Raw genomic sequence first — 27,955 nt, forward strand, 5'->3', positions numbered from 1 at the left:
AATTAATCAAAACATGTGCCTAAACTATCAACACAGTTTTGTCATCTTAACGGGTAGCTTGTTTATGCCAGTAGCAAAGAAGCCTGGAGGGTGAGTGGCGAAGGTGTTTTCCACAGCTTGTTGAGAATTGAATATTTTTCCTTGCAAGAAGTGGTTCCAAGTGTGGAAGAAGTGGTAGTCAGTTGGTGCAAGGTCTGGTGAATACAGTGGATGACAGAGAGTTTCCAAATCCAGCTGCTGTAGTTTGAGCAGCATTTGTGCAACATGTGGTCCAGCCAATGTGTTGCAAGAGGATTGGCCTGTCTCTATTATGAATCTCTGCTGTTTAATCATAAGCATCCTCGTCATTTCATCCAATTGGTTGCAGTAGACATCAGCTGTAATTGATTGACCAGGTTTCATGAAGCTGTAGTGGATAATACCAGTGCTGGACCACCAAACAGACACCATTAGCTATTTTTGGTGAATATTTGGTTTTGGTCTGTGTTTTGGCACTTCATCTTTATCCATCCATTGTGCCAAACACTTGCTATTGTCAGAAAGAATAGAATCCATTTTCACCATGTGTAACAATATGGTATAGAAATTGTTCTTCTTTGTGTCGTGACAGCAAAGAAAGGCAAGCTTTGAGACGATTTCTCTTTTGATGCTTGTTTAATTCATGCAATACCCATCTATCCAGCTTCTTCACCTTGCTCGTTGTTTCAAATGGTCCAATATTTGTTGGAATAGTACATCAAACCTTGATGCTAATTCATGCATAGGTCAAGATGGATTCGCTTCCACTATAGCTTTCAGCTCCTCATTATCCACCTTGGTCTCAGGTTGCCCACATGGCTCATTTTCAAGGTTAAAATCACCAGAACAGAACTTCTGAAGCTTTCGACGTACTGCGTGTTCATTAGCCACATCCTTCCTAAACACTGCGCTAATATTTCTAGCTGTCTGCACCGCATTGGTTCCACGATGGAACTCATATTAAAAATAACACAAATTTTTTATTTATCCACTGTTTCACAAAATTGCTCTAAAAAAACTTTGAAAGACAATCACAAGCCAAACCATGTGTTTGAAAGAATGAGCATATATCTTCACAACAAGACGTGTCAAAGTGAAATGTCAGAGATATCAACTGTCAAACTTAGTATTTAAAGAAATGGGACATTTTATACTTAATAACTTAATATTTCTTCCTTCCTGTCCCATCTTATAGTCCCTGCACATTAGGATACGGGGGTTTACAAAGTGTACTGAAGCCTGGGATCCACCCTCTCCCCTGTTGGGGATCGGTGCTATTTCCAAGCTCCTCATATAACTCTAAGTACAGCCCGGGCTAAGACACGCTGCCCTCGGGAATTGCTGATTCAGAGTTCGCCAGTCTCCTCTCAACACTGCTTCTAATCCCACCCCCTTGGAGCTGGTTCTCGAAGTCAATGTATCTTCTGTATTTCAATCTGGCAAGTAGGAGGTGATTAATCAAGGTTGGTGTGCTAGATCCCTTCCCTGTGGCTGAATGTTTGTTTTCATTGGCACCTTGACAGAAGTAGGGCCATCTTCTCTAAGAGGAGGGAGAGGATGGATAAAGATTTACCGAAATGCCGTGGCGGAGAGCACTGGCCTAGAGCGAGACATCCTCTGGGACACTGGGTGAGAACCCGAGGGGCCAGGTAGGACGAGTGGTCCAGTCGGCCAGACTTCCTGTCTCCCTTCAGCAGTGCTGAGGCAGGAAAACCAGGCAGCCAGGCTGAGAGGCACGTGGTGCAGTTAGAAATCAGGGGATTGGGTGATCCCAAGGTGCTGTGGACAACTGGGGTGTGCCTGGCTGCGAGGTGTGATCTGGGAAAGGAGGCAGGTGCTCATGGCTGAAAATGGCTTCTGAAAATGGCTGAAAATGAGCCACTCCTTCTCCCTCCTAGTTACATCTTGCAAAAGAGGAGACTTTTAAACTGTCTACTCTTGGCCCATTCCAGAAGTTATCTGTGGACAATTCCCTGACAGCCTGTGAGGGGTGTTCCGTGGCCACGGCATTTGACCCTCACGTGGGGCAGGTTGGAAGTATCGGGGGGTAAACTGCTTTGTTTTGACCTTCAATGTGGAGGGATGGCCATGTGTGGATGGACACCTGCCTTCCTTGGAGGGACAGTCTGGATGCACGTTCTGCACAGGTTCTCAGAGGGTGTCCTGCGTGACCGGGCGCCAGATGCCCACGGCAGCAGCACACTCACTGTGCCCTCTCAGTGGCTTTTCCCTCCCTGCCTCCCTTCCACACACCTCCCCGCACTTCTGAGATCACTCGGATCCTCGTCTCAGGGTTCCACCTCTGTGGGAAAACACCTATGTTTCGTCAGCCGTTCCGCATTCACAGGAGTTTTACATTTCTGTTCACACACCCATTTCGTGAGATAGATTGGCCAATATTTTCTGGGGATACGCTATGGAGCTCCCCACTTTACGTCATTTTTGTTGGGCACATGTCTTTTTATCTGGAGTCTTCCTGGATAGGGAGAAGAAGGAAATCCCAGTGGAGGACAGTGCTTTCCAGTCTGCAGGTTGTGACCCAAAAGGGAGTTACAAAGCCACCTTTTAAAAATGAAAGGAATAGAATGTGATGTGTCAGTGTAGATTACACATCGTCAGGGTACATACTGTTATATGAACATTTCCTTTCAGTCACATGTGTGTGTGTATGTACGTTGGTGAAATAAATATACTTCTGAAGATGGATCATGGTCAAAAATTTTGTAGGCCACTGTCATGGTGAGCCTCTGTGGTTTTTGCCATCCCAGGTTCCATTCTTCCCTTTTCCACCTCGATATTCCTTTCAACAAGGAAAGGAGCCCATGTTCCTCATTGTACATGGTCTTGGTTGGGCTGTCAATCACGATGTTCCCTCCTTCCTTGGTCAAAAGACAGTCACGTGACCCATGATAGGTTAATCAGATGATTGCTCTAGGGAACCTAAATTTTGAAAGGACAAATGCAGGGGCTGAAAATAGCTGAAGATGCTTCATTTAAAGGTGATATCTGGAAGATAAACTCTTCTTTTTTTTTTTTTCCTGCTCCCTGGATCCTTGAAATTCCTTGATTTTTTTCCCTTCTAAGATCTGGTCCGTTCAGCTATTGAGTTGGTTCTGTGAAATACCTGCAGACTATTTTTTGCTTTATTTTTCCACCCTTGGGCAGGTACAGTTGTTTTACATTGCTAGAAACCAAAGAACCCTCCCATCTGTGATGGCTTTGGAGTTAGCTCATCTTGCCTCTGCTAGTTCCTGGCTGTGTGACTGTGGAAAATTTCTTAACCTCTGTAAGTTTCAGGTTCTTCTCTTGTAAAATGGGGCAGTAATGCCATATTGAATTATAGATGATGTTTATGTAGTCACTGGCCCTAGACTCTTAATCAATGGCAGCCACTATTGTGGACCAAATCTTATTCATCTTTGTTTTATTAGTGTTTACTTTCCACTTATTAAATATCTGCAGTGTGAATGAATGAATTGACATGACAATGTGGATTTTCACAACTAAAACCCACAGCTGAATTTCCTTAGATAGCTACAACCCCTTGGCTATTAAACATGTGATTTATTGTTCAAAACCTTAATAAAAGAAAATCTCCATGACCTGGGGTTAGGCAAAAGAATTCTTACACACAACAACAAAGTCTCAACCCATAAAAGAAAAAATCAATAAATTGGACATCATCAAAATTAAAAACCTAGGCTCTGTGAAAGACAATGTTAAGAGAATAAACAATAAGCTACAGACTGGGAGAAAATATTTGCAAATCACATAGCCAGCAAAGGACTTGCATTGAGAATATATAAAACTTTTGAAACTCAGAAAATATATAACCTAATTAAAAATGGGAAAAAGACTTAGACATATCACCAAAGAAGACATGCAGAGGACAAAGAAGCACATTAAAAGATGCTCAATCATTAGTCATTAAGGAAAAACAAATTAAAGCCATAATGATCTGTAACTACATACCTATCACAATGGCTGAAATAACTAATACTGACAATATCAAGTGCTGACAAGGATGCAGAGCAACTGGAACTCTCACAAGTTACTGGTGGGAATAAAAAGTGGCTCAACTGCTCAGAGACAATTTGATAATTTCTTATAAAGTTAAACATACATTTGCCATATAACCTAACAACTCTACTTCTGAGTATTTACTCTAGAGAAATGAAAACTTATGTTCATAGAAAAACCTGTACACATATTCATAGCAGATCTATTTATAGTCATCCCAAACAACTCAAATGTCCTCCAGCAGCTCAATGGATAAACAAGCTGTGGCATATGTAGTTAATATTATACTACTTAGTCATAAAAAGAAGTGGACTAAGGGTGCCCACAACAAACTTGCATGAATGTCAAAAACATTCTGCTGAAAGAAGCCTGTCCTGTCTCAAAACGTTGCAGACTATGTGATTCCGTTTGCACAGAACAGATCCAGGATTAGGGATTAGGGGATTAAGGGAAGGTGGAGAGTTTGACTGTAAAGAGATTGCACAAGGGGATTCTGTGAGGGTGATGGAAATGTTTTGTATCTTGATTATGGTGGTGGTTATATGAATCTCTATATATTAAAATTCACAGAACTGTACATCAAAAAAAGTCAATTTTCCTATATGATAATTTTTAAAAAAACCCTTTAATTATGTAGAGCGAAGTTGTGTTCATCTGGATATTTTGGCATTCTACAGACCTGCCCTGCCCAATAGAGTAGCCACATGTGCCTAGGCTAGTCCAAATTGTAGTGTGGTCTAAGTGCAAAGTCCACACTGAATTTTGAAGACTGAGTACACAAAAAGAATTTAAAATAGCTCATTAATAATTTTTATATTGATTATATATTGAATAATAATATTTTGGATATTGGGTTAAATAAAACATTATTAAAATTAATTTCACCTTTTCCCCTTTAAAATGTAGTTACTAGAAAGTTATAATTGCAATATGTGGCTTGTGTGACATTTTTATTGGACAGAACTGCTGCAGATGACACAATCAGGGAAGAATGAGAGGTCTGGAGTTTTCATTCTCCAGTTAGGTAGTCAGGTGTAGGATTGCCCCGCTCAGGGCTGAACAAAGCCCACCCAGGATCCTGCGTTTGGAGGCTGTTTACTAGTCTAAGAAGGTGAATGCCGCTCTCAATGTCCACTTTATTTCCTGTCTAGTTGACTTTCCCTAACATTTCGGGAAGAAAAATGTGAGAGCGGAATGAGACAACGTGGAACAGAAGGTCGTAGGAGGTGGGTTAGGATGACGGGTCAGACACATAAGAGCAGCAGGCTTTGCTATTAGATTTGCATTTGAATTCCATTTTAGCCACTAGATAGCCGAGCACCTCTGGATCTTCCTTAACCTCAGTTTTTCTGTGTGCAAGAAAAAAAATAAAGTTTCTTCAGGGATTTCCTTATCACATAAGGGTTTCCCCGTGACACCCAGGGAAAACACACTGAAAGCACCCAGGAGGCCGCAGGCAATAACTTTGCTGTTGCTATCCCCGGTTTGTGTGGTGTTAGCTCTCCCAGTTCTGACTCTGTTCTTCCTCCCTCCTTCCCTCCTTCTCTCTCTCCTCTCTCTCTCTGTGGAACCCCACAGGCGCTCTGCCCAACTTTTCTCCCTGATTCAGCACTGAGAAATGCCAAGGCAAGCGTTCCCATGAAGCTGCTTGTCAGCAAACACCCACTCCCGTCTCGACTCTCCCCCGTGTGTCAGGGACGGGCCTGAATTCCGCGCGAGGCCCAGGCGTTGCCAGCTCCGGGGCTGACTCACACACACCCTGCTGCACGGGCTTCAGGGCTGCGCTCCCAGTTTGTGAGATTAGGAGGCTCCCAAACAATGCGGCAATCCAGGGGGAGAAAGCCCTCCAACCAGCTACAGGGGTTGCAGAGATTTTCCTGGATTCGGTTTCAAAGACATAAAAGCTTGGTTTCAAACACTTAGTCGGTGCCTGGTCTGCCTTTTTTCACTTTTCTCTCCTTTGCTTTTACTTTCAATTGTGCTTTTATTAAATTATTCTTGTTGCTTGCCTCCTACTGCTCAATGTCAGCATCAAATATTAGGTAGGTGCAGGGAAAATGAATGCTTTCCCAGCCTTAGCAGCTACATAGATTTTCATCAAAGGGACTTATTAAGGCCCGTCTGTGCACGGCACCGTATGGGGCTCTGTGGAAGGGAAGTTAAACAGACACGAGTGGTCTCTCGGGGTTTGTACACAATGGTGGCCACAGTCGCTACCTGGTGGGGTTATGTTGATCCCTGCCAGGACTCTGAGAGCCTCAAGGTCCTGCCAGATCCCAAGTTCAGAGGGCTGTGTGGTTTAAATACTCAGAAGCAGGCCTGGGTGGGACTTCAGAGCATCTCGAGAGGCCCTCTTCCATGAGTGGCAGTGAGCATGGTGGTTAAGCACACAGGTTTGTAATCCAAGGGCTCTGGTTTGCATCTGGGCTCTTCTACCTAGGAGCTTCCTGGGTGCATAACCTAATATGCTTTTTTATGGCATAAACTGCTTGGGCCTCAGTTTTTCATCTGTGAACTGGGATCACAATACCAACCCCCCAGATTGTTGTGAGGAATGTCATAGCTGCCAGACATTCAGCCCTTCTTAGGTGGCAGGCACCATGTGAAGTGCTCTACAAAGGTTTTCAGATTTAATCCTCTCGACAATTCCATGGAGCAAATACCGTTCTTAGCCTCATTTTATAGATGCAGAAATTGAGGCTTAGAGAGGTTAAAGAATATGTCCGAGCTGAGACAGCGGGCATGCGCAGGAGAGGGCTTCTCAGTGCCAGCAATCTGCCACAGCCGCCTCCTGCCTTAGACCCGCCCCAGGCCTGTGCTCAGGTGGGAACACCGAGGGGAGCTGGAGCACCAAGACTGGGGGTGCAGGCGGCTGAGAGTCATCCCCTGGGAAGTGGGAGGTAGAGGGACTGGGATTGTGTGTGAGCCAAGGCTCCACTGTCCCATTGGACTTCCTTTACAGAGCACAAACCCAAGGTAAAATTTGAGAGTTTCAAGAAGGTGACTGCAGAGCATTAAAGCCCAGGCATGGGACTTTCTGAGCTTGGGGTCCTGTGTGACTGCCTTGGTTGAATGCCCACGAGGCTGGCACTATTTAAATGCTTTTTATGGTATAAACTTTTCTAAAGTGAAAAGTAGATGCTTCCTTTGTTTGCTTTTTGTGACTTTTTCTTTAGATCGAGTTTCCTAAATTAGAAGTGGGCTCAGCTGCATGGATGTGCATTTGAAAACACCTGGCACCAGCTCAGCCCATGTGATCTGGGGACAAGGCGGTTTACACATAGGCAGTTTACACATAGTGTCCACTGTCCCTTCAATGGCTCCACTAAGGGCACCTGAGCTTGCAGTGCTCTTCTCCGCCTAGTTGGGAGAGTGTTTAGTTTATTCCTTTCCTGGGAAGTAGAATAGTGCTGCAGGTAAGCATTTTATTCCAAGGAGTCCAAACACCTGGGTTTACACTCCCCAAGGAGTCCAGATTCTTGGGTTCATTGACCAAGCTCCTGACTCAACCACTTTCTAAGCATTTGCTATTGGGCAAATCTTTTACTGCTTTTAACCACTTCGGGACCACGCTCACCGGCCGCGAAACCTAGCCCACAGCCGGCATCATAGTGCACACGATAGTTTGTGCTGTGCGTTGATGACGAATTCGGTTTTGCTCTTGTGTGATGAGGAAAGCTTTAAGCACTGAAAACTTGTTTTACTTTACAGGCAGCTTTACTTGTAATGTAAATCAGAATAGGTAACATACACATATATGTTTTTATTACGTTATTTTTAAATGTTCACAATTTTATTTTGATAAATGAAAAATTAGAAAAGTCATATCACGGCTGTCGGCTAAAGTTGACATTCGAGTTCATCTGTGGCTGTCGACTGTAGTCGACGCTGGGCTGTGTGCCTTCATCTGTGGCTGACGACTATAGTCAACACTGGTACCGAAGTGGTTAAACCTCAGTTTTGCTGTCTTTAAAATAGGTCTATACAGCAGGACCTCCAATAATGCCATTTCATTTAATGTTGTTTTGTTATAACATTGGTGAGGAGAAAACTTGCTTCCTGGCTGGGAACTTGCTTCCTTGCTCCACCGTCTGTGTGGAGTTGGCATGTCCTCCCTGTGTCTGTGCGGGTTTTCTCCAGGTACTCCGGTTTCCTCCCACATTCCAAACATGTGTGCATGAGGTTAACTGGTGTGTTCACGGGGTCTCAGTGTGGGTGAGCGTGGGTGTGTGTGAGTGTGCCCTGCGAGGGAATGGAATTATGTTCCCATCCTGCATGCCGAGCTGACCACTGGTGACCCTGAACTGGAATAATTGGTAAATAATTATCTTACTTGTTTTTATTAATCTTTCTTAAATGTGTGTGTAGCTCACATTTATGTCAATGCTTAGTATTAGAAGTTTTTTGGGTCTTTATTTAGAAGTTTGGTGAGGTTTTTGTGACCAGAAATATGCCATAGGAACTTAACTTTTGTTTATATCAATTAGCCTATGGGGAAATTGTTTCCATTAAATGTGGTTTCCCATAAAAGCGCAGCTTCCAAGAACCTATCAATGACATTAAGTGAGGACTTACTGCAGGACCTATCTCCTGTGACTGAGGATTGACAGTGATAATGGCGAGGAAAGCGCCCAGCCCAGCGCCTGGTGGATATTAACCACTGAGTAGATTCTGATCATCATTACTGTTCCTGAATTTAAGAACAGCAGTGGAATTCAATAATTGTGTATGTAAAGAACAGCAACAGAACTCAAGAATTTAAGAACAACAACGGAATTCCAAGAATTGGAATAGTGCCAGGTATATGATGAATAAATGAATGAATTCTGAGATTTTTTCTCAGCTTATCATCTAATACAAATGCTTAAGATGTGTTCATCATTTTATAGTTCACAAAGCACTTTCTTACACATAATTTCAATTGAACCTTCACAATAGCCCTGCAAAGTAGGGACAGTAAGAAATACATTAATTACCCTGTTTTACAGATGGGAAACCAGAGACTTAGAGATTAGCACCTGCTCATTGATTCAACGGTCATTTAATGAGCACTATGTGCAAGACTCTATGTTTTGGGATAGAAATGAATAAAAGAGACTTTTCCCCCTTCTCTTTTGAAGAAATTACTGTGGGTCAGGTTAGCTGGAACAGGCTTACAGGAGGATGCTGAACTTAAGGTAATGTATCTGTCAGGACAGATTAAATGATAGTTGCAGGGACAACACCACCATCAGCAACAAATTCTGGTGGCTTAAAAAACCGAAGATTTATTTCTCATTCATGCTATTGGCCAATGATGGCTCAGCTAGTGGCTCAGCCCTGCCACATTTCAGCTACAAACCAGACTGATGGAGCACCTGCAGGTTGGATCATTGCTGGTTGTGGTAGCAAAAGAGAGATCTGAGATTGGGAGGGCCTCTCACCAGCCATCAAGTTCTCCACTCGTGGGCCAGACTCTTCCTATGGCCCTACCTGGCCACAAGGAGAATCGCGGGAAGTAAAATTCTACTAAGTGCCCAGAAGGCAGAACGCTGGAAATATTTGTTGAACAGATGAATGACTATTCTAACTATGCAGGTTCTAAAGGATAAGTAGGAAATGGGTGAAGTGAGATTAAGGTGGGGAGAGTGGAAGACGGAAGAAGATAATGTAGAGCCTTAAAGGAATGGAAAGTGGGGGGTGGGAAATGAGAGATAGGAGGCAGAAATGTGCAAGACATGGGGGATGGGAGATAGTGAGAGTGCCAGTCTGCTGGAAGAGTTTGATTCAATAGTTTAACAAATACTGTGGCAGCTCCTGTTGTCTATTAAGTGCTGAGGATACCAAGGAGGATAAAATATGGTATCTGCCTTTGAACAGCTTACAGTTGAGTGGGAGAGCTAGACTTTGCACAGTGAACAAAAGGAATCAAACTATTCAAATATAAGAAAGAGTAACCAGTGCTTGTTTGTTTGCCAGGCACTCTTCCCATGTCTGTTCCTCATTTAGCTCATTTAATCATCATTGTAGCTCTATGAGAGGTAGGTGCTATTATTATCCTCCTGTGACAGGTGACAAAACAGGCATGGGAGGGCTGGTGAATATCAAAGTGGTCTTCAAATGCATGCACTCTGAGTCTAGTGTCTGAGCCTTTATTAATCGTAACAGCTTCACTCTATTGCTTTCTGCCTGATAACTTGTGAGTTGGGGCTGTGTCTATAGTCTTGGAGGGCAAGTGGTTTTGCTTGAGATCCAAAATGATAGACTGGTATTGGTTGCCTCAAGCTCCATAGTGGGATGGTTTTCAAGACCAAGCTGGGACTCAGGGAGAAAAGAATGATGTGATAAATTAGTAATGCCTGCCATGGGCAAGATAGCTGTTTTTGTCAGCACAATATATTTGGTAACCCTGGTCTATGCAATGCCTAGAGACCAGGAGATTTAATCAATTTATTCACAAATAAGAAAATAAAGTCAAGACCAAACAGCTAATTCATTGACTCTTTTCCTTACTTTTTAATCTCTTTTCTTACTTTTAGGCTCTATCACTTTTATGGCAGCATATGTACTCCTTGTTCAAACCGTTAGCTTTCCTTTCTGAAGATTAACGTTTAAAATACCATAACTGCAGCCCCTCAGGCAAACATACACCTTAATTGTCAAAACAATAAAAATACCAGCTATGGCAAATGTTTACTCCATTGCACCCCTGGTGCGATCATCAACTGGGTGTTTAAAGAGAAGTCGGAGATGTCATGGCAATGATAATAATAATAAATAGGAGATTCTAATTGCTGTATCCAATTACTACACAAGTAAGAATCCATCAGCTGACTAGGAGAATTCAGCTATAAGAGAATCCAGCTATAGCATGTATCACTAGTGAAATTTTCTGCCTGGAAATGTTGAGAGGGTTTCCTCTGCAGAGAAAGTTCTAGGAACATTGTTTTTCTCCATCTGCAACCTCTTTTCTTGGATTTTCTTCTTCTGTGTACCACTTCTTTCTGTGCTCAGACTTTTATTTCTTTCATAGCCTTTCCCAGACATTGCTGGGAATGGACCCTAAATTCATTTACTTGGAAGTGTAGATTGTAACTAGGAGCTCAGAGCTCGGATGATAAATAGGTTTGTTTCTTCTCCTGGGCCAGCTGTGTGATCAATTGCTGTGGCTACTGAAATGCTCAGTTGATAAGGTTTGTGATAGACTCAGCTCAAAATCATATTGGGACTGATTAGTGATGTCTGCTCTGGGTATAGGCAAGGGACAATAATTTATGAAGGCTTTTACTGCCTCTGCCAAGGTAGAAAGCCTGTACCGTTCTTATAGCTGTGGTTTTAGTGAATGAGTTTGACTTTAGGATCTCCTAGGATGAGATCCCCTACCTTTTGTCTTTCTATGTGAATCTTAGATGTGTCACTTATTTTATCTCTGTCTTAGTAAAACTTGAATGAAGATAATTTTTCTTATGGAGTAGTTGTAAATATTGTAGGGATGACGTACCTTCATCATTCAATCATTCATCCAAAAAATATTTTTCAAGCACCTACTATACGCCAGGCACGGTATGAGGCGCCAAGGATACCATGGGAGGTAACGTGGATGAGGTTCCTGTCCACACAGAACATGAGTCTATTGGGGGATGTGCTAGTTTTCTATTGCTGCGTAACAAATTTAGTGGTTTAAAATAATACACATTATTATACCTCACACTTTCTGTGGTTCAGGAGTCCAGGCATGGCTTAGCTGGCTTCTCTGCTCAGCGTCTTATAAAGTTGCAGTCAAGGTGTTTACTGAGCTGTGTTCTCATCTGAAAGCTTGCCTGGGGAAAAGTCTGCTTCCAAGTTCATTTAGGTTATTGGCAGAATTCACTTTCTTGCCATGGTATGACTAAACCCTGGCTTTTGGCTGACCATTGGCTGGATTCCACCTGGAGCCCCTGGAGACTGCCCGTGGTGACTAAAGGCCTCCTGCAGTTCTGTGCCATGTGGGCTTCTCCAACACGATCACTTACTCTACCAAGCCAGCAAGGAGGGTCTCTTGCTCCAGTCTGTGGAAATGGAGTCTTACATGTCTTAACAGAGTTTGGGGCTGACATTCCTTCACCTAGTTGATTAGGAGCCAGTCACAGGTCCTGCCCACTCTCAGGGGGAAGGGGACTATACTAAGTCATGAACAATGGGAGGGGAGGATCACTGGGGTCACCTTGGGACCTCTCCACCACAGAGGCAGACATACGAACAAGAATAACAACGGTGTGTTAATCACTGTGTTAAGGGAGAATCAGGGTGTAAGGAAGTGCATAGCAAGGTGCCTGAACAGTCTCAGGGGTGTCAGGCAGGACTTCTTAGAGGAAGTGACATTTGGGCTGAGACCCAAAGGATGAGTAGGATTAGCTGTATCATAATGCACTATCCAGATATTAGCTCTTCCGTTCATTACCATGTGCCACCCAGAAGTGGAACAACTCTTTAGAGAAGGTCTTTCCAGCCCTGAATACTCTGGGAATGCTCGTTCTGTTAATATAGTCCCTGAGAAAATCAGCTCCTGAGCTCAGGTTTGGGGGTGGCAAGGAGATAAATGCTGGGTCTGGAAGGTAATGGTAGGTCAGAAAAGGGGCTTTAGGGATGTGTCAGTGCAGCCAGTGTAGACCCCCACTGATATGCCCATGTATGGAGGGAGACCAGTGGTGGCTCTGGGACAGTGGAGAAACCAGATTGGGCCTCTGGTTGAAGACTTTATGGCCTAGCCAAAGCTTTTCCCATACCACTTGGATCTGTTTGGAAATAATGAGAGCAATAATAGTTGTCACCCAAAGTAATATTCCAATTTATTAAGCTTTTATTAGGAATTACTTGCTATTATTAGGAATAGTGCATCATATCTTGGAACACTTGCTGTGTGACAGACACTGGATAAATCCTAAGTACTTGAATTGGATTATCTATCTCAAGAAGGAGCTTTCCACATGTCTACTAAAAGCATCAAATGAAAGGCCAGTGAAAAGGTTGTTGTCTTCCTCTTTCCTTGCTGCCTATTAAAATTCTCCTCATCCTGCATGTTCCATCTCCAGCCTCACCTCTTCCAAGAAACCTGCCATGACCATTGCAAAGCATGTCATCAGCACCACCAAGTTCATCACCAAATTAACATCTGTCTTCCATTGCTTGTTAATGAGAGTTACGACATTTTGATGATCCTTCCCATTTGTTCCTTTCTATTTGCACTTTCACTTTATGATCTCTAGCCCAGCCAGTCTGATGATGTTCAGCCTGGTCTCTCTGTCCACAGTCACGCCTTCCCCCTGCTCAGCCTTGGGCAGTGCAGAGTAGAGTTCCTACAGTTCAGCCCTGATTAAGCCATTTTGCTACTCAAAATCTTCTACCACTGACTCTTTAATCTCCCAACTTCACTTCCCTCAGTGTATCCCCCAGACCTACTTGCTCACACGCGAGATGGCATTTGTAGTACTTACTGAGTGCTGTATTACTTACAAAATCTGAAGAAACCTGCATGTCTATCAATGGGGGCTTGGTTAATAAAGTAGGTAGATCTGGAGCTGGGGTTTTTAAGCCTGGCTTCACATTCAGGTCATCTGGGTGAGGTACATTACGATGACGGTAAATTCTCCTCCTATTGAGAAGTGTGAGAGACAGAGTCTAATTCCCTTCCCTTGGAATCTGGACTTATTTAGGGGTTTGCTTGACCAATAAAATGTGATCAAAGAGATGGTCTGGGACCTCCAAGGCTAAGTCACAAGAAGCTTTGTAGCTTTTGCACTGGCCTCTTGGGACTTTAGCTCTGGGGTGAGTCAGCTGCTGTGTAATGAGTCCAAATACCCTGATACCACCATGCTGTGAGGAAGCCCAAGCTAGCAGTTCTGAGGGGGTGGGAGGGGGAGAGAGAGAGAGAGAGAGAGAGAGGTTGAGAGAGAGAGAGAGAGAGAGAGAGCCATCTATTGCCAGCTACTGCAGGCCACCCAGCCCAGCATCCCAGGCACCAGACAAGTGAGTAGTAAGGAAGTCTTCTTGGGTATTCCAGCCTCAGCAGATATGATGTGGAGAACAAGCAAGGATCCCAGCTGATGTAGAACCAAAGCTCCAGATATACAGCTCTAATTGAGCCACTCCTGCCATCTCCCCATTGTTTGAGCCACCCTAGCTGAGGGTCCCAGTCATTTTGGAGCAAACTGTCCCCACTATATCCTGACAGAATTCTTGACTCCTCAAATTGTGAGCATAATAAAATGGTTATTGTTTTATGCTTGTAAATTTTTGGGCTACTTTGTTATAGAGAAATAGGTAACCAGAACTCCTGGGGATCTTCCAAAATCCTCCCAACCATTCTAATCCTCCCAGGAACCATGTTGAGAACCACTGGTCTATACAATTAAAATCTATATACACACAAAAATAAAGAAATAAAGTATTTTTCTTCTGCTGTGGGATGATCTACAAGTTCATATTATTGAGGGAAAAATAGAAAGTTACAGCACAATTTTTATACTATCCTACCATTTGTGTAAAAAAAAATTGATATGGATCATTTCTTGAATAATGCATAAGAAAGTGATAAGTAAAATTTGTTGGATCCAGAGAGGGAAACTGGGTGGCTAGGGAACAGGAAAAAATTTTTACTTAATACCCTATGGTAGCTTCACCTCTTAAGACGTGTGAATGCACCAATTCAAAAGTAAATAAAGTCTGCTTGTTCCTTGTCTGGAAAAGTCTAAATTCTTTAGCCTGACTTGGCCTTAGCCTTCATTTTCAGGCTTATTATTCCCTCCTCTCATGTTATACTAAAAGCCAGTTGCGATAAGCAGAGTTCTGGCCCCCAAAGATGTCAACATCCTGGGCTCCTGGAACCTGTGAATGTTACCTTGCACAGCAAAAAGGACTTTGCAGGTGGGATTAAGATAAGGATCTTGAGATGAGGAGATTGTCCCGGTTTTCCTGGGCATGGCCAGTGTAATCACAGGGGTCCTTATAAGTGAAAGAGGGAAATAGAGGAGTAAGAATAAGACGAGGAGATTGGAGGGTGGAAGTAGAAGTTGGATGATGTGACTGTGGACTTTGAAGACAGAGGAGGCCAAGAAACGCAGGTGGCCTCTGGAACGTGGAAGAGGCTAGGGAACAGATCCTTCCCCAAAGCCTCCAGAGAGGACACAGCCCTGTTGACATCTTGATTTTAGCCCAATGTGACCCATTTCAGATTTCTGACCTCCAGAACCATAAGATAACAAATTTGTGTTGTTTTAAGCCACTAAGTTTGTGATAATTTGTTAAAGCAGCAATAGAAAACTAACATGGTGGTGTTCCTCTGGATGGCATTTCAAAAAATAGCCCTATTGAGGAAATGTTAATGAAAAAAATAAAAAAGCTCTCCCAAAGTCAAATATAAAGAAATTATTATTATTTTTATTTCTATTTTTATTTTTTTGAGACAGAGTCTCACTTTGTTGCCCAGGCTAGAGTGAGTCCCGTGACATCAGCCTAGCTCACAGCAACCTCAAACTCCTGGGCTCACGCAATCCTTCTGCCTCAGCCTCCCGAGTAGCTGGGACTACAGGCATGCGCCACCATGCCCAAATAATTTTTTCTATATATATTAGTTGGCCAATTAATTTCTTTCTATTTATAATAGAGATGGGGTCTCGCTCTTGCTCAGATTGGTTTGGAACTCCTGAGCTTAAACGATCTGCCCGCCTCGGCCTCCCAGAGAGCTAGGATTACAGGCGCGAGCCACCGCACCCGGCCAAAAAATTATTATTAATTTTAAATAATTAAAATTATTAATTTTAATCAAGTTAAATAAAATATACTTTACAAATAACAAAATGTACACATTTTATGTGTACAGTTGAATGAGTTTTGACATGTCCGTGCCCATGTAACTTACCATGATAATTAACATAGAATATATCCATCACCCCAAAATGTTTCCTCGTGTCGTTTTGCAATCAATCCTACTATTCCCATCTCCAGCCCCAGGCAACCAATAATGTGCTTTTTGTAATTAGACAAATTAGTTTTAGCTATAGGACTTCTCAAGAACTATAGGACTTCTCTCTTAAATGTGTCAAGAGCATTGTGGAGCATCAAGGGAAGGGCTGTATAGCAGGTTGCATCCCCAGGATATTTGACCTTGACCGTGGGTCCTTTTGTCTGATAGCAACTTGTGGGATGAAGGACTCTCTGAACATACTCAAGAAATGTTTCTCTGCTCACCTGTTTCAGCTTACGCATCTCCCCTCTGGGAGTGCCCATATTTATCCATCAAGAACTTACTCATCCATCAAGGCTTTGTTCAAGGATGAGCTCCTCCATGACGTAGACCTTTTCCTCTGCCGAGTCTCATGCCCTTTGTCTTAGATCTCCTGCAGCACACAAATTGTATAATGGTTAATGATATAGCAGTATCATGTCATATTTGCATTATAGATCCATAGTCTCATAGACTGCTTTACTGTTACATGATTATCAGGAAACACTCAAGTGTTCAGCACAGAATCAAAGATTTGTTCCAAGTAACTTTTGAGCCGTCCTGGATTTGAGGCTCCCACTTACTCAAACACTTTCAATTTCTGTTGCGGAATCCTGTAGCTATGTGAATTTATGGGCTGATGGTGAATGACTCCCTTATCTTCCTACCCCTGCATCCAGCCCAACACATCTCTGAGTCCTGTGGACTTTACTTCTGTACTGTCTCTCCCATGCATAGTTTTCTCCCTATCCCCTCTGCACAACACTCTTGTTTAGGGTCTTACCACATCTCAACTGCATTCTTACAACAGCCTCCTAGTATGTTTTCCTGGTCTTCAGTCTTGCTCCTCCTCCAACATACTACTCTCGTGCCAAAATCCTGATCATGGTGTTCTTCTGCTTAGAAACCTGGACACGATTGCCCCTTGTCCACAAGATGAAGTCAGATGGGCTGGCATGGCAATTGTGCCTTGCTCCATAGGGGACCTTTTGCTCCTGAAACTTTACCTCCTTGTTCTGTCCCCCTCTCCCATCACAGTGGCATCTTGCAGATTTGAGGACACACCAGGCCCTTTCAAGGAACCATGTTGTTCCATCACCCTGCGATGTCCTTCCCCTTCTCCTCCTGGATGATGGCTCTGCTATAGACTGCATGCATGTGTCCTCCCCCAAATTCATATGTTGAAATTCTAACCCCAAAGGTGTGTGGGAGGTGATTAGGTCATGAGGATGGGGCCCTCATGAATGGAATTACTGTCCTAATAAAGGGGACCCCAGGGAGCTCCCTCATGCCTTCTGCCAGGTGAGGTCACATGGCCTCTGAAGATGGCCATCTGTGAGCCAACCAGATACTGAATCTGCTGGCACCTTGATCTTGGACTTTCTAGCCTCCAGAATTGTGAGGAATAGATTTCTGTTGTTTACAAGCCACTCAGTCTATGATATTCTGTTATAGCAATCTGAGCTGACAAAGATAGGCTAAGATATTTGGAAAACATTTCTAAATATCCCTCCTGGGAAAACTTTTCATCTTCCCAAGGCACTTCATGACACTCCAATAGTACCTGTGTACATTTCTTTGAAATAGCTCTTATCTAATCATGTCACAAGTATAATTTATTGGTTTCGATGCTGTCTCCCTAGCTAGAATGTAAGCCTTGTATCTCCAGTACTTAATGTAGCACTGGCAAAACATTTGTGACTAATGATGGCCAACACTTAATGAATGCTTACTATGTGCCAGGCACTGCACTAAGCATTTTCGCAAATTAGCTTATTTTACTTATTTCTCCTGCAGCCCTATAAGGAAGATATCGTTAATGTCTGCAGTTTGCAGGAGAGAAAACAGCCTCAGAGAAGTTAAAGACATGTCTAAGGACATGCAACTGGCAAGTGGTAGAACTTGTATTTGAACCCTAGTTTATGCAATTTGTTCTCTTAATACTAGTGATTGGTATTTCTTGAATGAATGATTGAACCCATGAATGAATGCATGAATGATGTCAGTTGTTTGAATATATAAAGTGTGTATCTTCAAGCAGAAGACTGTGACTATTTCCTTGGCTTGAAAAAGGGAGAGGAGACTTCTAGGTAGAGGTGGCAGAACAGAGACAGCCTGAAGATGTGAGCACAGAGAGCACGGAGGAAAGCTTGGCTCCTGCTGACACCAGCCCCTTCTCCAGGAAAATTCCAACACAAAGGCGTTTCTAGTTGGCAGGTTTAAGGAGTCAAGAGGGCGCTCTGTGTTCTCTGGGGAAGACTACCTCTCCCAGGCCTCCATCCTCCCCTGACAGCAGCCAAAAGATGCCCCAAGCCCTGGTCATTCTCTGGCCTCCATGGCACCTAAAGAGGAAGTGAAGAGGATGTTCTAGAATTCTTTGTGCTCCTGGCAAGAGCCTTGTTTCTCCCTCAACACTCACAGCTTCATCCGGTTCCTGCTTTGGGGCCAACAGGGTCTGTCTCCCTGTGCCCTTTCCCACTGATTACCCCAATTCCCACACACAGCCCGGCTTCCCAGCCTTTGCTCATCCCCTGCATCCTGTCCCCGTTCAGCTCCTTCCCCACGCCCACTGCTCTCTGTTCCTGTCTCCTGAAACCTTTCTGCTGTCTCTCTGGCTCCCATGGTGAGCCACCAGCAAAACCTATCCTGTCCTCAACCATCCTTGAATGTTCCCTTCACTTCTCCATCCCACAGAAGCCAGATACCACCTGAGGACATTGCTTTCCCTGTAGCCCTGTCCCCTAGCCCTGATCGGCCCATAGGCCTGCATGTGCAGTGGGATCCTCTTTTCTCTCTGAGGCCCTTCTAGAATACTTTATTGCTCTCTTTGCTAAAAATGCACAGCTCTGAATCATCCCAATAACGATTGGCGGCTGACCCCACTCTGCTTGACACTTTGAAGATCTGAGCTCCCGGCCCACTGGCCTCTCTCCCAAACTGTTCCTGTTCCAATTCATAGTGATTTCCACATCTGTGTAGATAATCCAGAGTCCTCCATCATCTTACCCCGGCCATGACCCCCACGGTCACAGCCCAGAGCAGCACTGCCCAGTCGAACTTCCTGTGATTGTGCAAAGGCTCTTTATCTGCACTGTCCAGTGGAGTGGCCACTGGCCACTTGCAGCCATTGAGTCCTTGAAATGTGGCTAGTGCAATTGAGAACTAGATTTTTAACTTTTTAAAATTTTAATTAATTGAAAATTTAAATTGCCTGATGTGGCGAGTGGCTCCCCTATTGGGAGGCACAGCCTAGAGCGTGGAATTACACTAATTGTGTCCCCTCCATGATCCCCATCTCAAGAATCCCATCCTCTATCACCCTCGAACTTTCCAGTTTCATTCTTCCAGTTTGCCAACTGCAATGCTCACTTGACTTCACTGGCACCCACAATCTAGTGATTCTACTATTTATTAAAGTCCTTTATTTGTTAGAGCCCTCATGTTCTTTTTTATGTGGCCTAAATTCCATGATCCTTCCTTATAATCACTCCCTTGCGTGCAGCTTTGACAAATTTGGCCCATTCTCGCTGCATCGTAGGTGCCTGGCAAAACCTCAACCCTTGTTAAATCCAACTCTCTCCTCTCCCCGTCTCCAGACTTGAAGCCGAGTACGACTGGAGAGAAATGAAAGGACACTGACGTGTCACACAGGGGACTCAACACTGCTTACCCAACATGCATTTCCGTAGTCTGTTCACTCTTCTAGACTGCTGTTTCAAACCTTCTCTTCTCTTCTCATACTTCTGATACACTCCCTTTCCTCTCCCTCATTTGATAAACTTGATTTGCATTTCAGGGAAAAAAATCTCAAGCCACAGAGAAGACTTCCAGGAGCCCCCACCACTTTACCTACCAGTTCAGCTACAGCTGGGCACATGTGCTCTGCCGCCCCTCCTATCGTTACGGTGAAACTCTCCGAGCTCTTCTGAGTCGGCCTCTCCTTGTGTGTTCTAGATCTCATCCTCTTCCACCTGTCGGGAACGTCACCTCTCCCTCACACAGTCATCCACGGATCCTTCTTCTCAGCGTCTAGAGATGCTGTCATTTCTCCTCCTCAGGGCTCTGTATTTGCTGTTCCCTTTTATCTGCCATGCTGTTCCAGCAGACACCCACATGGCTTGTCTCTTCGCTTCCTTTGGGTCTCCGCGCAAACGTTACCTCCTGACCATACTATTTAAAATTGCAAATTTTCCCTTCTCCCTAGCCCATTTTATCTTTCTTCATAGTTCTTACCACCACCCGACCAGCTAGGTGCTCTGTTTCACTTATTCACTTGAGGAAGGGCCAGGGTCTTTCTTCTTCTTATTTTTTTCATTACTGTATCCCAGCACCTTGAATAGTGTCTGGCCCATAATAGGCTCCCGGTGAATGTTTGTTGAAAGAACCATTCGGTGACTTCCCTTTTCCGACATTCCTACTGGTTTGCTGCCAATGGTGTGATTTTTCCTTACAAAGAGGGAAATGATATTACATACAATTATCATTCAGAATGATATTACTATCCACTGCTCTTGCTCAGAAGTTGTGAGAGCAACGCTCCTCACAGTTCAATGTGCCTTTGAATCACTTTGGGGATTTTGTAAAATGCAGATTATGGCTCAGCAGCGCTGGGCTGGGGCCTGGGATTCTGCATTTTTGATAAGCTCAGGTGATAAAGATGCTGTGGATTCAGACCGTACTTTGGTTAACAAGGCTGCTTTGGTCATCTTAAGCTTCATTATTTTTTTCTTCATCATCTTCTTTTTTAAATAGAGTGAGCATAAATATTTATACAATATATTTACATATTTTCAGTGTAAACATGACCCTGAGTTCAAGTAATTGTGTAGTAAGCTCTTCCGTAGCTGCAGGTTACAACATTTGCGTGGAGAACCTCATCTATCACTGTGCCTGCCATGGGAGGAAATGCTGGCGAGTTAGGCAGTTAAATGATGACTGTCCATTGTTCTGGGTAGAATTAGGTGTTCTTTTTGTGTGTATGTGTAAGAATATTATTATTCATGCTAATAAGTTTCCTAGCAATTGCCTGATGCAATTTGCCGTGTCTTGGCATGAAATCGATGCAAAGACAAGTCCTGCCTTTCTGCTCAGATTATTATTACATCATTCTGCTTCTGTCTAGAGAACATCGTGGAGTGTTCCCTATGTTAAGCACCATTGCCAATTAGTTTAAAAATCATAGTCAGGGTCTCCTGTACAGTTGGTACGGTTTGTGCACGCCACAGATAAGCCCAGTTACAGTTGCAGGTAGAAGCACAAAGCTGGCCAGCACCCCTTTGCCAAGTCGGGTGCTCTGGCTGGGGTTGCATTGCCTTTTTCACCTAGAGGGGTTACCTTTTCGCAAACTGAATAAAGGTGCCGAATGTTTGATGGCCCTGATCATAAAGTTAGAAAGAGCTACAAAGGAAAATAGAGAGCACCCAACACAATATTTTCATTTTAGGGGTGCTGAGTTACTGAGGGCCAGAGCACTTGTTCCAGTTCTCATCAACAGCAGCATCATCATCACCTCTATGAGGGGCTTAAGATGCACAAGGCACTGGGCTAATTGCTTTACATACATTGCTTCATTTGTGCCCTGCAACAATAACCCTAAAAATTAAGTATTATCATCATTCTTGTTCATAGATTTGTAAACTGAAACTTGGAGAGATTAAGCAGATAGCTTAGGGTCACAGAACTATGTTGAAGTGGAATTTTCAAAGATGTAAATCATGATTTTCAGGCAAATATAAAGGATCCCATGTCAAATATTTTAGTTAACTTATTAATTAATGAGGTAACCAATAAGAAGTTAAAACTTATTCAAAAAGCATTAGGAAATGTACATATATGCAGGTAATTTTACAAAAACATATATAAGGAAAATGTGGTAGGACACACACACACACACACACACACACACACACACACACAGACATCTAATCTGGACGACTTGATTTTAGCCCAGTGAGACTGAGACTGAATTTGGACTTCTGACTTCTAGAACTGTAAGATCATAAATTCATCTTGTTTTAAGAACGAAGATGTAGTAAATTATTATAGCAGCATTAGGAAATTAATTCAGAAAGATTCCTGGGTGAGATAGGAAGCTAGTTAATAGTTAATATCCAACAGGGCCATAAACTATAACCCTTAGAGTTAATTATTCTGCCAGAGTTAAATTATTTGCATTCTTACTGGACCAAACTTTATAAGTTAACCTCTGCCCCTACAGATATGAAAATCGCCTAGTCAGTAGAAAGCTCAGCTCCACAACAACAGAACACCCAGTAATCTCTTCTGCATAGTCTCAAGTTTCGCATACTCTTTTGGACAGCAAGGAAGTAGAGGAGCTGGGATTTGAACTAGGCTCTTCTCAGTCCAGAATCTGTGCTCTCAGACACAAAGGGACATACCTTTTCACTAGCATTATTTCATAGGCTAGCAGGGCAATCAGTGGCAAAGAAAACTGTGCATGGACCTGAGAACACAGCTCAAAGGTTGCCAGGCTGAGTTCACCAACCCCTTCGTGGTGCTTCCTGTAAGCAGAGGACCACAGAAAGAGCCTTGCTCCGTCCCTAATATTGGCAGTGGAAATTCCTGCACTAGCTATCTGAAAATGTAGAGGCAAGCCTTTAATAAATAGTTTAGACATGCTCCTGGTTGATGTAATTTGAGGGATGGAGTGGGAAGCTAAAATACCCACTGCCTTCCTTGCCTTTACCTGTCAGTCCTTACTCTAAACCCATGCTGCTTGGCTAGGCACCATAACACCTTGCCTCGTAAATGCTAAAGGTTTGAATTGTGTGTATATATATATATATATATATATATATTTTTTTTTTTGGTGGATCAAGAAGTAAAGACTTTTGGGATGGAGAAAAGCCAGGAGGGACTAAGCGTTGTATCAGGAACAGGCACGGGATTGTTAAGAGGCAGTGTGTTGAAGCTTCTGACCACAGAAGGGACCTTTTATGCGGAAGTGGAGTCTGTGGTTAGACAGGTGGGGTGTGGCCAGGGTCTCGAACGAGGGCCAGGGAGTGTGGGTTTCCCGTGTAGGGCACTCACTCTTGACACTGAGCGAACATAGAGCAAGCTGGGCAGAGCCGAGGAGCGCTGCCGCGCAGACCCTGTGTGAGTTTGCTCGGGTTTCCACGGCGAAGCACCACAGACCGGGCGGCCTACACAGCAGAAGTTAGTCCTCTCACAGCGCGGGAGGCGAGACATCTGAGATCGGCGTGTTGGCAGGCTTGGTTTCTCCTGAGGCCTGTCTCCTTGGCTTGTAGATAGATGGCCGTCCTCCCCCTGTGTCTTCAGCTGGTCTTTCCTTTGTTACTGTCTGTGTCCAAATATTATTTTCTGCTAGGAATATTGGCTTAGGACCCACCCATATGACCTCATTTTATTTTAATCACCTCCTTAAGCGCCCTATCTCCAAATCTTGTCACATTCGGAGGTCCTGGAGGCTAGGACTTCAATAAAGGAGCTTGGGGAGGACACACTTTTGCCCACAACAGGTCTTATCCCCAGAGGCTGACTGAAGTGACTGGGAATGGGACTGAGACTTTCACAGGGAAAACTCTATTTTAATGCACCCAGGAACGAGGGCCACAGCGGTGGGGCCTACAGTGTTGGCTCTTGGGGGTAAGAGCTGGGGACGAGGTGGGTGGAGCTGTGTGCTGGTGAGAGCCTCGCCCCGGTCCCCCACCGCCCTCAGCAGTGAGTGGCTTTGGGGCAACCTTGTAAAGACTTTGGGTTTCAGTGGTTTCATTCGCAAAGTGAGGACAGTAACACTCTGCCTGCCTTTAAGCAAGAGGCTGGATCAGATACTTTCTTGGGATTTCTTCCAGTTCTGAGATGGATGATTCTGGAAACAATAGTAAGGTCAATTTAAGGTGGCTTTAAAGCTTGAAGGAGAGAGAGAGGAAGAGAGCCAGCGTTAATGTGCCATGGCCACCACTGAAGCCACTTTACTGCTGCCGTCATCATCCCTGTTAGCAGGTGCACCAGCATCACGGGGCCTCCCAACCATTATTACAAGCATTATCATCATGGCCCCTGCCCTCTCTGTCCCCACTGCTGTCACCAGGGGCAACTATCATGGCAACAGCTGCAGCAGCAGTGAGCCCAGGTCACGGAGACATAGGCAGTCACACACATTTTAGAACTGGCTCACTAAGACTAAGGTACTAATTTCATATTGGAGGAAATTGAAGTCTGGAGAGGTCAATTGACTTATTCAAGGCCACAGAGCTCTTAAACAGAAAAACTGAGTCCAATTCCCTATCTTTTGGCTTTGCATTAAGAGTTCTTTCTACTAGCCCATATGATTTCATCACAGCCCATCAGCACTGGAGGCTGGGCTCTGGAGACCCCCGCCCTCTGAGCTTGCTGCTCCTTCCAATCAGGAGCAAACCATCATGAAGAACAATTTCATTAAACTCTGTTCACCTAAGTCTGGGCTGTGTATTTCTCTTTGCAAGGGGCTGATAAGCTCTGGTTTCAGCGTGGGTTATAATCCTTCCTTAAGAGCGACGTCAACCCAGCCAAATGTGGTATAAGCAAAATGGAAACTTACTGGCTCATGTAACTGAGAAGACCAAGGGCAGCCCTGGCTTCAGGCACAGCAAGATGCAGAGCTCACGTGATGTGGCCATGTGTCTCCCCTTTCTGCTTGCTTTGCAGTCAGTGGACTCCAGTCTCAGACTCCATCTGGTAGAAGATGGCAGCTCCAGCCCTGAATTCTCTGGTACAGCAAGAAGGAGATAGTCTGTTTCTCAATAGCTCAAACAAAAGTCATGGAATTAATGAATAATAAAATATTTATTGAGGTCTTGCTATGCACCAGGCATTTTTCTACATGCTGGGTATGCAACAGGGGAAAGAGAGAAGGACTTATATGAGCCTTCCTGGGCTCTGACCAGACTGTCTCTGGACGTGTGCCATCTGTGAACCCATCGCTGAAGCCAGGCATATGTGATGTGCCGATTGGCACGTGTCCCGCATAAAGAATGCCAGCTCCTTTTGAATGCAGGGACTCTGTCATAGTTATGTGTGTTGTGTGTCCCAGGGCAAAACCCATGGGCTTGCACATCATGAGCATATGATGTCATATGATCGAGTGAACAACTGGGTAAATAAGCAAAAGAAAGTTCACAATAGGCAAATGTGTAAAAACACATGAAAAGGGACACATCCAAATAAGTCAAACCATGAAACAAGGGCTCTCCGTTGCCAATCAGAAAGGGGGACGTGATATTCACTGTAGACTGTTTGCTAAAAATATTTGCACACTGTGTTTCATATCAGGCCAAGACAATCCTGTTTGTTATTCAGAGGAGCATTAGAAACAAAAGCTGAAGTTGTAATTACTTTCAGAGTTGTCCCCGAGGGGGTCAACAAACCCGGGGGTCACTCTGGGCCTCACACTTTGAGGCTCATGTGAAGGGAGAAATGGAGATAGCTCACAGCTGGCAGCTGAAATATGTTGATGTCATTATGCAAATGTTTGCCACCCTCACCTCTCCCTGTCACCGTTGCAGCCTGCTGTGGGCACCTGGGAAATACTTCTCCCCACCGGCAGGTGTTCCTGGGACACAGCCTCTCAGTTCTTTTGATGTTCTGCCCTTGATGTTCATTTTGTGCAGATTTCAGTTGGTAAAAATGTATGAGACAAGCAAAAAGTCCAGAAGAAAATTTATATCTCTCCAAATTATTAGCATGTAAAAGAGCCTTTCATTGGTCCTAAATCCTAAAAGTTTGGTTCTGTATATCTCGTATAAAAACCTAGGTGGGGCCTCGGGGGTGGCTCACGTCTGCAATCTCACACTTTGAGAGGCCAAGTGGGAGTATTACCTGAGGCCAGGAGTTTAAGACCAGCCTGGGCAACATAGCAAGACCCCTCTACCAAAATAATAATAATAATAATAAAATAGCCAGGCATGGTGCCATGTGCCTGTTCCCAGCTACTTGGGAGGCTGAGGCAAGAAGATTGCTTGAGCCCAGGAGTTTGAGGTTACAGTGAGCTGTAACTATGCCACTGCACTCCAGCCTGGGTGACAAAGTGAGATCCTGTTTCAAAAAAACAAAACAACAAAAAAGAGCAAAACCTACGTGGGTCAGCACTAGAAGGAATGTGTGCGAGTTTAGTCATTGCACTGCTTAAGGAAGGACCTGTACAGGGCACTTAGGATGAGGCAAGCAAAATTATTGAGAGGAATGTACATTTGAACATGAGTTCAAAGGATGTGGACTCAGGTGTGGGAAGACCAGAGCTTTGAAGAAATAAGCAAATGCTACACATTCATGAAGGGCATTGCCAAGATACTTGTAAAGAAACTTTTCCCCCAAATTCCAATAGACACAAATAAGAGGGGCACCCATGAAGTTTCAAAATGATAAAAGCAGTGCAAATATTAAATGCAAGTGGCTTCAAACAATGGTGGCAAACACATGGAATTCATTACCTTTACCCACAGTGCTGTGTGAAAACATAAAGTACTTTGGGAATTTGGATAAATTCATGGGTGAGGGAGCAAGAGTGAGTCTTCATAGAGTTGAAGGTGCTCTCAACACAGCCCTACCCATGGAAGACAATCACACCCACCCCCAATGCATCTGTCAGAGATGGGGTGTTAGACAAGAGTCCGGATGGCTCGTAGGCAGGTCCAGGGCAGGTCTTAAATAAAGGAGATCTGCTGACTGCTTGAGGTTTTTTTTGTTTTTTTTTTGACTGGGATGATTTTCATCAAATCATCATAAATGAAGGAGATGAGTATATGATGAGGAGTAGAAAGCCTTTGGTAACGTTTCATTTTGAAATAATTAGAGACTCACAGAAAAGTCACAATGAATACAGAGTCACATGTACCCTTCCCTCAGTTTCACTCAATGGCAACATCTTATAAAGCTATAGTCTAATAGCAAAACCAGGAAATTCACACTGGTACCTTGCTGTTAAGTACACTGCAGACCTTACTCCATTTCGCCATATTTTTTAAGCCTGCATTTGTGTGTGCGTGCGCGCGAGTGTGTAATTTTAACCCGTGTAAGTAATCAGCATCGCAATCAAGATACAAAACTGTTCCATTCTTGGAAAATAATTCCATGCCACATCGTTGTATTCCTGCTCCTGCATTCTCCCATCCCCCTAGCAACCACTAATCTGTTCTCTTTCTACAGTTTGGTCATGTCAAGAATGTTATATTCCTATGAGTGGAATCATATCTAAAAGGTATGTAACCTTTTGAGATCAACTCTTTTCACTGCGCATAATCCCCTTGAGGTCTGTGGACGTTGTTGCATGGACCAACCGTTCATTTGTTTTCATTGCTGAGTGGTATTTCATCATACGGAGGTACCAGAGTTTGCTCTACCTTCAACTATTGAAGGACACTTGGGTTTTTTTAAAATAAGTATTTTGCTATTATGGATAAAGCATCGATGAATATTTGTATGCAAGTTTTTTTGTAAACATAAATTTTTATTTCTCTGGGATAAATGCCCAGGAGTGTGATTGCTGGGTCATATGGTAAATGCTTGTTTAATTTTGTAAGAAACTGCCAAACTATTTTCCATGGCAGCTGTACCATTGTACCTTCCCACCAGCAATGTATGAGAGATCTAGTTTCCTTGCATCCTCACCAGCATTTGATATGATCACATTTTTTATTTTAGCTGTTCTAAAAGGTGTGGTTTTAATTTGCATTTTCCTAAGAGCTAGTGATATTGAACAACTTTTCTTAGGCTTATTTGCCATCTGTCTCTCCTCTTTGATGATATATCTGTTCATGTTCTTTGGCCATTTTAAAAATTGTATTGTATTTTTTTTTTACTGTTGCATTTTGAGAATTCTTTATGTATTCTGGATACAAGGCATTTTTCAGATATGTGGTGTGCAGATATTTTCTTCCAGTCTGCAGGTTTTCCGTTTGCCCTCTGAATAAAGTCTTTCATAGCTTCTTAGCCTTTTGGCTA

This window comes from Microcebus murinus, chromosome 7 (assembly GCF_040939455.1).
Source record: "Microcebus murinus isolate Inina chromosome 7, M.murinus_Inina_mat1.0, whole genome shotgun sequence".
NCBI classification, from domain to species: domain Eukaryota; kingdom Metazoa; phylum Chordata; class Mammalia; order Primates; family Cheirogaleidae; genus Microcebus; species Microcebus murinus.